At 37.3% G+C, this 15,274-nt stretch overlaps 1 pseudogene; it reads right to left on the bottom strand.

The window, feature by feature from the left end:
• Positions 1-238: 238 nt before the first annotated feature.
• Positions 239-7,830, bottom strand: LOC139742129 (2-Hydroxyacid oxidase 1-like; annotated as a pseudogene).
• Positions 7,831-15,274: the final 7,444 nt, after the last annotated feature.

Genomic DNA, 15,274 nt, shown 5'->3' with positions numbered 1-15,274 from the left:
TGAGTCATAAATATTTCGATTGGTTTACATAGCTACACACCATAGTTGTAGAAAAATAATAGGTCCTACATGCAGTGCGCTATATTTTAAAACCATTTAGAACATCATATAGAATTTAGAACATTATATAGAATAAGCCTGTTTCCCCTTAAATCATCTCTTTTTATTATCTTGTGCCACGCATACGAGCAGATAAGGGTTGATTTCTTTCATGAATGCTGCTCAGCAGAAGAAATTCTTACAGGCGGGAAAAGTTGTTTTTGTCAGCCAGGAGAGACCTCTTCACGCAGCCAACGTTGGCACAGCCTGTGTAATCAAGAGAACAGCTTCGATCAAACATATACTGCTATATACAGACATAAATGATTCCTTGTTGAGGAAGTGATTTGGAATTCGTTCTAGCTTTTAAATCAATGACAACAAACATACGAAACAATGACACACATATAAAAAGCGAAAGCTCAAGAATTATAGAGACATAAGCACCTTCAAGCTGAGAGAAGGAAAGATATTTCAATCAAAAACGTGTAATGATGCCCATTAGAACTGATTTGTCATCAAAAAAGTAAATTGCTTTTGGAATATGTATGGACAATAAAAAATGATCGAAAACGGCATGCCTGCATGCAATGTACTCCAACATGTTTTGCATCGGAAACAGATTTGTGTTGATTGCCTCATAAAATATGAAAGTAGACATATAAGATAGGCGATTGTGTACCAACCTGTTAATGCCATTGCTCGGTCGAACTCGTCCTTTAAAATGTCTAGGACTTCTTTCACGCCATCTTCACCCTGTGAGAGAGGATAGATTTCGGGAAATAAACACAAAATGCAATTACAGCTACAAAAATTACAGCAGTATGACAAGACACTTAAGTGACATATTATATTGATTTTGATACATCAGAATTGATGATTGGCCAGGGAATGCATGTAGATTATTCACATCAACGTATCATCTGTGGTTTATAGGAGCGACAGTGCATATACAGTACAGAACATACATGTAATTCACTACCAGGTTCTCGGAGAGTAAAATCTGAACAACAAAAACTAAATAAAAATAAAGAGCCTGCTCTACACCCTGTAGGCAAGTGAAAAAGGCATACCCCACATCCAAGGCCCCATATCGCCGGTCTGCCGATGAAGGCGGCCCGGGCTCCCAGGGCGAGTGCCTTGAGGATGTCCGCTCCAGTACGCACGCCTCCATCAACGTACACTTCTACGTTGGTACCACGTACAGCTTCCACCACTTCCGGGAGAGCATCAAGCTAGTATAAAAAGACGATAAAACAGAGTCAGCTTCTGTCAAACGACCTCCATTATTGATAATGATACATATCATAATGAAATATGATAAGGATAAGGATAATAATAAGAAGCACTCATTGTCATTTTCTTCTTACTGATAATCATAATCATCATAGCTTGTTTGATTTCTATCTGAGAATATGGCTGGATATTGGAACCTACACGACTACTGTGTAACGATAAAAACGAAAACAGTTATGAGGAGTATAATTAGAGATACTCGTGATTAAGAGCAAGTATGATTTATAAGAACAGCTCTTAACAAGTTGTGAAATGTCCAATGCCTTCCCACCGAATGCCTGCAACCAAACGATCCATAAGCTGAATTACAGCATCAATAAAACATCCACATCCTCATTTTTATATACTACAAATAGGCATTCCATATTGTCTTGCATAGGCCTACTCGAGAGAAAAGAAGAATCAACCGAAAAGATGTGTAATTTCTGAGAAGTTGAGTTTAAAAGTTAAGTTGGATTTGATAACTAACTGGGGCTATGGCTGAGTCTAGCTGTCTGCCGCCGTGAGCCGAGACCAAGATCCCGTCTACCCCAGCCGCCGCAGCCTCGCGTGCCATCTCGCCTGTTGCGGAAAAGATGATTGAAACGATTTTACAGTAGAAACAATACAAGTATATAGATAATATATTATTTTGGACATTTATGAGCCTTTGACCTCTGACTTTTGACGTCATCATCCAAAATTCATAGTTTCTCTCTTACTATACCATTATGAATATACACTGCAAGTTTGGTGAAAATCTGGTCATCCGTTCTTGAGTTATTGGGAAATTAAGCTTGTTATATGTCCTTTATTACTCTATGACCTTTGACTTTTCGACCCCAAATTATATCATTTCTTTCTCATTTCATCATATACACACCCTGCAGGTTTAGTGAAATTCCGATCATCTGTTCGTGAGTTATTAGAAGATTATGCTCATGTCATGGACTTTATGATCCCTATGACCTTTGATCTTTGACCTCATGACCCCCAAATTTAATCATATCTGTTTACTTCATATTATGAACGCACCCTGCAAATTTGGTGGAAATTTGTTCATCCGTTCTCGAATTATCTTGTACACGGACACAACCTGCACAGACAGATAGACGGACAAACGGACAAACAAACATACAGAACCGAGAACGTAACCTCCGCCGGCAGTAGGTTTCACCTAATGGCGGAGGTAATATTTATAAAGTGCACAGCAATAACCATTTATTCTTTATGCGTTTGACATGAAATAAATAATTATTAATGGAGTAATAAAGGAGTATATGTTTTTCAGCAGATTCAGAGGGGTTGTTGCAGCGGAATCTTTTGCTTAGTTGAAAGTTTGACAGATTCCGTAGTCTTTATTACCTGTGAGAACACCCTTGGCTACCACTGGTATGGTTGAGATGCGTTTGACCCACTTGATGTCCTCCCAGGTCGCGGAGCAGTCGGCTTGGTCGTTGTAGACCCAAAGCAGCGTGTCTCCAGCAGCTTTTTCTCTCCGCGCTTCTTCCCCCATCATGTTCATGTTCACGCATCTACGAAGAAAATTACACTATCAGCAATATTGGCTTCAATCAATGAAGGATTAAAAAGAGAAATGGTTTAGCGTTGACACGTACAAGTAGAAAATGTCGGTCTGAACCGAAATTGTACTTTTTAATCTTTTTCAGGGAAAAAAAAGATCAGCTTTATTGTCATTTGATTGAAAAGTCGCATTTTTTTTAATCTCCTCCGGTAGGGCAGCTTATGTGGACCTATATAATATGGAAAAATCAACGGCCAAACAATACCAAACTTGGATACTTTCACAGCATTCGCTGTCTATGCAAAGGTGACTTTTTTCCCTGTATAGAATAAATGAGAGGTGTATTCAATGGTGGTTTTGTTTGTTATTGGTAGTGATCTGTAGTGATCTTTTTTTTTCACTGATCTTTGATCTATTTTGTTTCTTTTTCGTTCTTCTTGTCTTTGTTTGACATTCCTCGTAGCTGGTTAGTAATGGCATTACGTGCCTAAGAGTCATCCGTTTTATGGCAGGGATCTTAGACCACAAGATGAGTGAACAAAAAAAAATCAATTACTAGAATAATCCCTCGTATGGGGAGAATGTAAAAAGTCAGTTTGACTGCATTATCCCAAATATTTGAAGTGCATCTAAACTACATTTTACTCACTAATGGAGAATTCGCTATGTGGAGAGATGACTGACAAAAACAAACAATCGAGGACATTTCCAACAACATCATAGCGTCTACGTCACACTTCTGTAAAATATGAATTGATATTATACAATCCTTACTCAAGACGTGCGTAAGCTGGATTCTCTCTGGTCGTCTGGTAAAAGTTGTCATCCCGTTCTCCCCTTCTCTTTCCGTATACAGCGAAGTCCACAGTCACTAACATGGCTAAAACAGGTATTCATGCAAAAAGAAATCAAGATAGTACTGAAACGCCTGATACTTGACCGAAGAAGAAATTCCATTCAGAACACGGTAACATACAATCTGTTCACCACTTCGCGAATATTGTAATGAAAGCAAGCTATTCCTCTTCTCATATTGTGCATCAGAGTGACGTAAGTAGTTGTAGCGGATAGAATACATACAAAAAAGGGTAAATTAGGGACTTTTCGTACTTGGTTAAATTCAAAGATAGCGATACAAAAAAAAAAGAAATAAAATAGCCGACTATACTCACATAACGGTAAATCCAAATTAACAGACACATGCGCCAAGCTCCCGTGGTAAAATTCAGTACACCCAACTTAAAGGAGCACATTTATCTACATCAGCTGATTATTTGATTGATTTGATTGATTTGATTGATTTGTCACGTATATTTCTGTAGGATGAGCCATCAAAAGTACACCAGCAATCCCAGTATAAACAGCGTTTCGTACGTAATATTGGTACTATACCATTAAAGCCGGCTTTCTCCGCTCGTCTTACGAATAACTCTGAAATTTTTCTGTTTTTGTAGATGTACATCTGCATCATTTTTCAGTCCGCTGGGGGCAGCCTTGGCGATATCTTCAATCAGGACATTGGATCCACAGCTCAGTGACATCCCTACGTTCCGGGATGCAGCCGCTTTGGTCAAGCAAAAGAAATACCATGTGTTTATTAAACAGTGTTAGATTAGGTCATGGTTCCGGGGTCAAACTGTGATGAGTGTCGGGGGGTAGTTTAACAGAAAAACGGATTCGTTGACAGTCAACAGTGGCTCGTTGTAGAAGCCCAATTTTGACTATCTTAGTTTAGTTTAGTTCGCACTGGTTGACAGTTGAGAAATGTTATGTATAGGCCTGCTCAGTACCGGAGGAAATGAGGAAAGCCATATGCCTTCACTTATACAAATCTGCCCTGGATTCACAAAAAAAAAAACAAAAACAAAAACAAAACAAAATAAAAACCCAAAGGTGATCAATCTTTTTTCTTATTGCAAACTTGCCACTAATTTTGACGACTCTAATTTTACCCTTTTTCATCAAAGTCAGAACCAGCTTGACGTGGAATCGCACATATGAATGAATATTCCTATAGACAGGGTACACAGATATGTCTTATTATCAGTGAGACACGGTCCAACGTTCACTCCTCTGCCTGCCTCTATTTCTCGTAGACCACCGTCGATGATGTCTAATATACAGTGCGTATAAAAAAAAGGTAATCCAACTTTGAAGGGCTACTATCTTATAATCATCAGTTATGGAGAGTGCAATGTTGCTTGAGAGGAAAGGGGAACTCTTCCTCTTTCCATTGATACCTATTTACGTTGACAAATGTCATGCATGACTGAGCACACGAACTTTAAAGACAACAATGACAAATTGCACGTTTTCCAAGTTTGCATGTTACTGTGAAGGAACAATGCATATCTCACTGCATGGCTGAGATCTGTCAATGGAGGTGGTCATCAGGCCAGCCTGCATGACTGCAGATTCGGGGTTTCATCTAACTATTTATAGTTCATAGCCTTCAACATGGCCACGTTGTTGTAAACTTGGTCCTTACCATAAAGGCTAAACCATCATCCATTTTTCTCTCTTCACATTTAAGACATATTTGTCGCTGCGAGCTATGTGTTGAATATGAACAGAGAAAATGGATTGTGTGGGTTGACCTCTGTGGGAGTGACTTTAGTTATCCAACAGGTGACCATCTTAAAGGTTATGAACCATAAAAGGTTAGGAAAAAACCCCTAAACACAAACCCTAAACACAAATCTGCATTCGTACAGGCTGGCCTCTTTGGCCACTTTCATTGACAGATCTCATCCATGCAGTGAGACATGCATTGTTCCTTCACATTAACACGCAAACTTGGAAAAAGTGCAATTTGTCATTGTTGTCTTTAAAGTTCATGTGCTCAGTCATGCATGACATTTATCAACATAAATAGGTATCAATAAAAAGAGGAAGAGTTCCCCTTTCCTCACAACAAACAGTGTGCTCTCAATAGCTGATAATTATGAAATAGTAGCCCTCCAAAGTTGGATTACTTTTTTTTTGATACGCACTGTATATACATGTATACATGTATATATATATATATATATATATATATATATATATATATATATATATACATACAGTGTATATATAATATCTTATATTTCATATATCATTTTATTATTCTTACCCTTCGCAGTGGCCAACTCCCCATCAGGATGCGCACCCTTGTGGAAAGCCGAGGGCGAGATGCAACAAGGAAAGGCGATTCGGTGACCCAGTATCGTGGTCGAAATATCTCTGTTCGAGACGTCGCGAAGAATCATAGGTCGGAAGCGATATCTGAAGTGTGAAATCGATTTGCAAAATGAATGCGAGCAACAACATGTGAAGAAATGGGTAGACCTGTGCATTCGTCAGCAGTTAAACATGGCGGGGTTTTAGAGCAAGAAAAGAAGCAATTTGACTTCTATTATTGATACCGTGAAGAAAAATGTGACAGGTGGGTGTAACATTGATATATTGAATGTAACATCTGTCATAAAACACCGATGCATCGCTGAGCAGGCGTTTCTCTTTCCATATTCCTTGTCGCCTCTAAAAAACGATGAAAAAAAATGCAACACCCTTATTCTGCTGAAGGTACAAGGGCTATGTGCTGGGAACCAATATCTTCTTTTTTTATATATGTCTCTATAGAAGTTGTTACATGTTCATAATGACGATTAAGAGTGATATCTACTCGGTAATTATGAATAAATCATAAGAATAAGGCGAAGCGTCAAATACTTGAACAAAAGAAAGCACCACACGCAGAGTCCCAAAGTTTTAAGTAAAATGTTTACAAAAGCGTGACTCGATCCTTCATGAAGTATCTTTTTGTCGGAACAGCGACAAAATGTCTGGAAGCTATATTCTTGGTCATTTGATTAAACTTTGAACAGTTTACTTTCATAGGGCCTACACTATACCAAAATATTGGAAATCACTTGGAACAATTCTTGTTGAGTCACAAAGAAAAATTTGATTCTCACGAAGTCTCACTAGCGGCAATTTCTTGACAGTGGCCATCTCGTCATCATGGTATTTAACTTTTACTATTGTAGGAAACTATCATAGAGTCTTTAAAAAAAAAATCAGAATAGCTTTTATTAGAGACTTTTTTTTTTCCCAAAGCACTATGGCAGCGATAGCTCCATTTTGTTTGAATAGAGAGGCGGTCCCTTTCCAAGGGGACAAATTAGCTAACCCATCACAGAGGAACTCTGACATCCGCCTTGAGATAGCGGTACGGTATCAACATCCTCACGATCCAAGCAAAGCAGTTTTGTGTTTGAGCACAAAATACATGCTAACATTTAAAAAAAGTGTTTATGCTGGCAGCGCAGTCGCATTGCAAACACACAAACCTTCAGTGAGACCAATTAAGCTCGTTGGTGAGACCATTGAAGGTTACTATCAAAGTACAGCTAACGAGTAACTATAATACAAGACAGCACGCTCGCTGTGGTAACTCCTTGTTATAATAACACTGAAGTGTCGTATATAGTCACGCCAGGTCCCATGGAATCTATCATATGCCCTCTTCTCTCTCGATCTTCAACATTCTGCAAAGCCTATGAAGTTCCTTCATCAGCAGAAAACACTCGGTACTCTATGGATCGAAAGCTTGTTGAACATCTACAACAGACGACATTGCTTATCAATCCGTTCCACTTCACGGTTGCCATCAAATATCGATTAATGCCGCTCTTTACTCATTCAAAGCGCTTTGGCGCCCCTACTCTTCATAACAGACACTCTGGAGCCTTAATTAGAGAACATCAACATTTCAAGCCTTTAAACTTACTTTGATAATCATTTTCAAGAATGAAAATGTATGGTGGACTTACCGTTTGAAAGCTTGACGACTGTCGCGCAGGGTGATCTCTTCATCCGAACCTCCTTGGTAGAACCGGTACATCATCGGTTCAATGAACTCCTTGGCATCTCGTTCAAAGTCGTCTACACACACTCTCTTACTCTTGGGCTTGAACGACATGATGTTTTCCCTCACAGACTGAATCCTTGCGAAATACACGTCTTGACGATGTACCTGGTAATGTGTCAACGTTGGGAAAACGTGGCATCAGCCAGAGGGCTGTATTCCATCCAGTCACTTTTACAATAACGGTTTTAGCAGACTTTGGAGTTTAAAGTGGCCATCGGTTACAAGAGAGATCGTGAAGACGAAAAGCGAAAAAGCGAGACTCAATCTCTCACTCAGAGATATATCTAGAACAGCGGCAGTGATGGGGAGGAGAAGAGAGAGGAAAGAGGCAGCGAAGAAAAAAAATCCAGACAATACTGCGAATAAGCTGCATGGAACTGCAATTCAAAGGGGAACGGGGATGTGATATCGGAACACTTGAACTGAGATCATAGAGCTACAAGTGCAGCTCCATTATGACCAGTCTCCAACAGGGACAACGCACGCCCACATGCAGTTGGCGCAAGTAATGCTGTTTTGCAGGTTTATCGGTGTCGAGCTTTTATTTTCAGTCCAAACCCTGCAACGATAGGCCGTACATGTAATATCACTTCCCTTGACTTGTCTGAAATTGACAATTCGACTCTGATAAAGATTTATCATGAGTGAACTTTGTACGAACAAGCGGTGTTAAAAACCAGGACGGGTATTATTTGGTCACAGCAGTCAGGTGATATAGTGTCTCACTCACTCAACTATACACCAAGGATGGGATACGACATTTAAAAATATCATTTCATAGCGGCTTGAAAATTTTTGAATGAAAAACAAAGAAGAAGATTTTAACCGATTATTAACGGCACTATAAATTATGAGGATAATTTTCTCCGTGGGTGACGTTTAATTCCGGTCGCACCGTGTAGACAGAAAACATCTCACTCTGGTTATAGAAAGGAAGTATACTAGGCGCGTTTAGTACCTCCTTGGTTGGAGCAAGTCGTGCTCTGCAGATATACAACACAGCTTCCAAAGTAGAGGTGTTCTATTTTATCTTCACCCGTTGCTTGAAGGCGTTGTTTCAATGTCCTCGACTGCTCGCGGAGGTACGAGGCAGGTCTATTATACTCAAACGCATTGCTCCATTCCACCGCGGGGTTGCATCAGCCAGTGCATATACGTCGATTAAACGTATTGAACGTTATGCCCAGGGTTCAACGGCGTGAACTCAACCTAAGTTGCAATTCGATTCCATGTTAATATAAATTGTAATACAAAGATCAAAATGATATGAAGAATAGTGGTTATATCTTGCAACTGATTGCCATATTGTCCTCACCGATTATAATCACCGATTATAGTCGGTGTTTTATAGCAGTATAACTATGGCAAGGAAAAACAAAAACAAACTTAACATGGGCAGACATACTCTGTTTAGATCCTGAGTTGGATAGGCCTACATACTTAAGCTAGATCAAACTCATGTTCGAACCCTGTATATCATGATGGCTTCTATACTGCATCACTATAATCGGTGCTTACTTACGTCGATGAAGGGCAATTTTTTCAATCAGTTAAAACAACTCGACGCAAGAATTCATTAATTTGAAGTGTGGTACCTGTTTCTTCAAAGTCGGACATAACGCACTGTTCTTATGGAAGAGTTAAGTAAAAATTAAACACAATGTAAGTAAGATGAATTGAGGTTGTTTACGTCCAACTCGAGCTCATATCTCTCCCAATGTTTTATTTTTATAAAAACATCACAAAATCCAGTTAATCGACCGCTTTACTAACATATTTGATATCATGCATGTCTCTCAGACAATGGTTCTTCTTTTAAGCAACAACTAAAATACTTGCAAACTGAATTCCAAGTATCAAAATGTGTTTTGAGGTACAGGATAATATGAGCAACTGCGTCAGGACGGACGAAACAAATTTGAATATTTTAGTAAACCGGACTATATTGTCAATAATCAGGGACTACCAACAGTCAACCCCCTATAGTCACATTCGGTTATAACGATGCAACGATGATTTCATGTGAGGGATTGAGCGTTTTTTGTTGACTTTTATGTTGACTTTTATCCAAGCTTCATGGCTGATATTTTTGACGCATTAAGAGATTTCACAATGATGAAGATAATAATGATAAAAAAATTATGACTCTGGGGATCACTATAGAATAATAACGATAGTAATAGCAATAATTTGATAGTTATTGCTATTATCATTATTATCAATATCATGATAACATTGATAAAGATAATAATATTGATAATGCTTATGATAATATGAAAATGTTACTAATCTATTGTAATAGACAAACATTTCAATCATTGCTTTAAATTCCCTATACAAGGAACGACTGAAATGTTTATCTATGACAAGAGATTAGTAACATTTTCGCATTGTTATTTCTTATTATTATTATCATCACTATAGTATTGATAATGACAACACTATCAAATTATTGGTATTATCATCACCATCATCATTCCTTTTATTTGTTATCATTATTACTATCATCATCATCATTGTTAAATCTCTTAATGCGTCAACTATAAATAAAATTTCCATTCAGTGCCTTTAAAATCTAAAGGAAAGACAACGCGACACTAGTTTAAAATTTGATAAACTTCTTGACACAATGTTCTTACACGATCAAGATTACAACTATATAGGGACCGAAGCGAAAGGTGCTAGGCCTATTTTCTGCTATATTGAGCTATTTCCTTTCTATCGCCTTTGAACACACTAATAGATTAACATTTTACATTTATTATGGTGTGACAACTCGATCACAGAGCAGGAGACCATACCTATTAAAACTATTCACTACGGCTGTATTATGTTATCACACCTAATATTCTATTTACATCCTGTATACCCATCACTAATTTTTTCACACATTTTTCTGACACTTTTTTAATGACCCCATGCAGTATCAGAACATCAAATTATTTTTTAATGTGTATTTTTCAGTGTAGAGTATGACATCAAAGAGCGTAAATAATCGGCCTGGAACAATCACGATATGTGGAAAAACACTACAATGGGACGTATAGGCCTACGTGTAAAGATAATCGAACATGAGCATGTTTCTGACGCGAATGTACACGGTTACTTTAGAAGCAAAACTTGTATTCTATGAAACAAATTCACGGCATTGACGTATATAGGAATGCATAATGATAATGATACTTATCAAATATCACTGACCTTAATATTGACATTAATGTATCTGGGTGGGGCATTGCTATCACTGCATGATTATACAGTGATGTTTAGATACACGTGTGACAGTCAATATTACTACTGCAAGTGACTTTAAAGCACTGCACATACCATACCAATTTACGATCAATACTTTCGATACACTTGACATTAACTAATACATGTTCATACACTGATAGCAGCCATACAGACAACACGCTAGCACGACGCATTTCGTTAAAACGGGTAAATGAGGAATGCTCGTGTGGTCATGTAAGAATAATTTATCGTTAACTCAATTTTCTTTTTCAATGTGACATTCTTTTTAAAATGGAAATAGACAATGAAATGCAGCTGTATAACAATATACAGGCGCACACCTGTGATGGATCGTGCATGTGTTGGAAACATGAATAATTGATACGCTACGAACACTGCTTTAATGGTAAAACATGCTGATATCTATTGATTACAGTCTGTTCCGGAATAACAGCATTGCAGTTTAAAGCAGCAACAGAGCACCTAAAAGTCTAACACGAAACTCTTTATGACGCAGGAAAATATATCATGACACTCTTTATAGTGACGATATTGATGATGTATATTATGATTGACCTCGTTTATAATTTTGTCAGTTTATAATATACCTATATATACGAGAGCTTTATTGTTTCTGTGTCCACTTCATGATGAAATGAGAAGCTTTAGACGCCGAAGTGCTAATATTGACATTTTATGAGCAACTTCGTGTTTTTGTTCTCTTATCCAAACGGTGGACATTTAATCGATAGCTGAGACATAGAGCATAACACTATATATAACAGCGGACTACATTTTTATCCACAGAAGTGTCGCTATTCAGCCACACGTTAATGAGCGTTCGGAGCGGGAAAGTACAGACGTCACCGCTAGATAAGGTATTGCCTGATTAGGCCTTTCGGAAATTTGTAAGAAAGAAAAGTAATTTTACGACGTAACTCTTGACCTTGATTGCACCAAATGAACTTCAAACACTTAGGTCGAATAACTAGCTAACTCTTATAGTGACGATATTGATGATGTATATGGTTGCCCTCGTTTATCATTTTGTAATTTTTTATTTATACGAGTGCTTCAATATTTCTGTGTCGTATCTTCTCCCACTTCATGATGACAGCTTTAGACGTCGAAGTGCTAATATTGACATTTTATGAGCTGCCTTGCGTACTTTTGTTCTCTTATCCAAAACGTTGGATATTTAATCGATAGCTGAGACATATAGATCATAACACTATCATACAGGGTGGCCCAGAAAGAACGGAACACCTAAGATCTTTAATTTCAGCAATATTGTTGCAAATATGTCATTATTTTGCATACTGTTGGAAAGGTCATTCTTTTTCCAACAGAATGACACCAAGTTCTTTAATTTTGGTTATATAATGTGTTATGATTTTAGGACCATTTTTGTCAACCCTTGCAATTTACCAAATGTGATCATTTTGCACTCTCGATACCGAAACCAGCGAGAATTTGGATTGCCATAGAACCAGTAGCATTCACAATGATATTCACAATGACATTCACATTATTCACAATGATAACGGACAATGACAATCACACCGTCCGCCCCACATTCCACACATTGTGAACGCTACTGGTTCTATATGGCAAGCCAAATACTCGCTGGTTTCGGTATCTCTGAGAGTGCAAAATGATTATCACATTTTTAACATTACAAGGGTTAACAAAAATGGTCCTAAAATCATAACGCATTAACCAAGATTAAATAACTTTGTGTCATTCTATTGGAAAAAGAATGGCCTTCCTAGTAGTATGCCAAATAATGACATATTTGCAACAATATTGCTGAAATTAAAGATCTTATGTGTTCCGTTCTTTCTGGGCCACCCTGTATAACAGCGGACTACATTTTTATCCACAGAAGTGTCGCTATTCAGCCACACGTTAATGAGCGTTAGGCGCAGGAAAGTACAGGAGTTACCGCTAGATGAGGTATTGTCTGGAAAGGCGTTTCGGAAATTTGTAAGAAAGAAAAATAATTCAACTTTGACGTTGATTGCACCAAATGAACTTCAAATATCTAGGTCTAATTCATATTTCTATATTTAAAGGGACCTAACAGTGCTGGCTGAGGTGAGGATTCAGGTTCATATATATATATATATATATATATATATATATATACATATATATGTGTGTATTTTTTTGGGTGAGATAATGAAAAACCTCTTAAATGAAATATGAAAGAGCATGTAATTTCAAGAAGGATTCAAAGTTTATTTTATGAAAATTGGCCTTGAAATGGCTGAGATATCCAAAAAAAAAGAAAAAAGTAGCGATCCTAATAAAACTGACAGGCCACGACTATTATTAAGATCTCTTTGTTTTTCATTGTTTGTAGATATCTCAGTCATTTCAAAACCGATTTTCATCAAATAAACTTTTGATTCCCCTTAGAAGTGTATACTCTTTAACATTTCATAGAGTGGTTTCTAAATATCTCGCAAAACGTTACAAGCTGAATCCTCACCTCAAGCAGTACTGTACAGTCCCTTTATAACATTCGCTGGGATATTTTTACAGGATAAAATAAGAATTACCGAAAATATTTTTGAATACAAGAAAGTGGTTGCTCTGACCTGAACTTAACCAAGCAAAACAAATTAGTTATTCGCTGCATATACAAGTATGTTGCGTGAAGATGATCTTACCTGTGGCCATGCTGGTGTGTAGACAAACATTTCAATCATTGCTTTATATTCCCTTATACAAGCAATGATTGAAATGTTTATCTATCACAATAGATTACATTTCAACATAGCTATACTGTCTTATCATTATCATCACTATGGTTATCGATAATGAGAATAATAACTATCAAATTATTGCTATTATCATCACTATCATTCTTTTTTATCATTATTATCATCATCATAGTTAAATTTCTTAATGCGTCAATCAATATATCGCCGCCATTTCCATTTAGAGCCTTTAAGATATAAAGCCAAAGACAATGATTCACTAATTCAAACTTTGATAAACTTCTTGACACAATGTTCTTGCACGATCAAAATTGCAACTATATAGGGACCGAAGGGAAAGGTGCTAGGCCTATTTTCTGCTATATTGAGTTATCTCCTTTTTATCGCCATGAACACATAGATTAACATTTTACTTATCAAATATCACTGACCATGATACACTGTATATAGACATATCTGGGAGGGGTGCATCACTATCACTGTATGATTATACACTGATGATTAGATATACATGCGACACAATCAATATTGCCATTGCAACCAATTTCAAAGCACTGCGGAAACTACACCAATTTACGATCAATACTTTCCATAATTATATATATTTCACATTAATGCAGCACTGATCGCAGCCACACAGACAACACGCAAATGCACGATGCACTTCGTTCAAACGGGTGTAGTCATCTAAAAACTCATCTTTAACTCGAGTTTGTTGGAATTTTTTTTTTCCGTTTGTTCACGCATGTGATTTTTATTTCATCTCTTTGGAATAGAAATAGAAAATGAACTGCAGCTGCATACTATAGTAAAGGCGTACAAATAGATCGTGTGTTGGAAACAGGAAGTAGATACGCAACGAACACTGCTTCGTAAAACGTGTTGATATTTTTATTGATTACAGTCTGTTCCGGAATACAATGTAATGTCATTGCAGCAACATGTATAAAGCAGCAATCTCAGAACACCTAAATGTCTAACACGAAACTCTTTATGACACATCAAAACATATCATGACACTTACGTGACGATATTGATAATATGATTGCCCTCTTTTATCATTTTATTTTTGTCATTTCTTTTATTACATGAGAGCTTTATTGTCTGAGTGTTGTATTTTCTTCTACTTCTACGATGAAAGCCTTAGACGCCGAAGTGCTAACAGTTGTATTGACACACTATGACTTGAGCTGCTTGGCATAGTTTTTGTTCTCTTATCCAAATCGTTGGACACAGATCAATAGCTGAGTCGTTACAAACAATAAAAATGTCGTTTTTATAAATCGCTATCCCGCCAGAAATTACGCCGGTCGATTGTATTTTGCTTTCTGCCATTGCGTGTAAATATTAATGTGCACTTCCCCTTGAATTCATCAAAACTACCGGTAAACTCCTATACAGCGAGTTAGTAAACAAAAGCTCATCTCGCACACGACATTTGGCTTTCGATCTCATATCTCCTTCTGTTCTACAAGCTTACGCGATAAGGCACGTTTTTATGGTCACATGCTTACTCTGCATGCTTACTCAATACCATTGTTGCTGTACAAATACATATTT

This window comes from Diadema antillarum, unplaced genomic scaffold, assembly GCF_040938485.1.
Source record: "Diadema antillarum isolate AM-2024a unplaced genomic scaffold, OU_Dant_1.0 seq00000981_RagTag, whole genome shotgun sequence".
NCBI classification, from domain to species: Eukaryota; Metazoa; Echinodermata; class Echinoidea; order Diadematoida; family Diadematidae; genus Diadema; species Diadema antillarum.
Note: the sequence above shows the minus strand (reverse complement) of the source record. Positions and strands in the feature narration are given on the sequence as shown.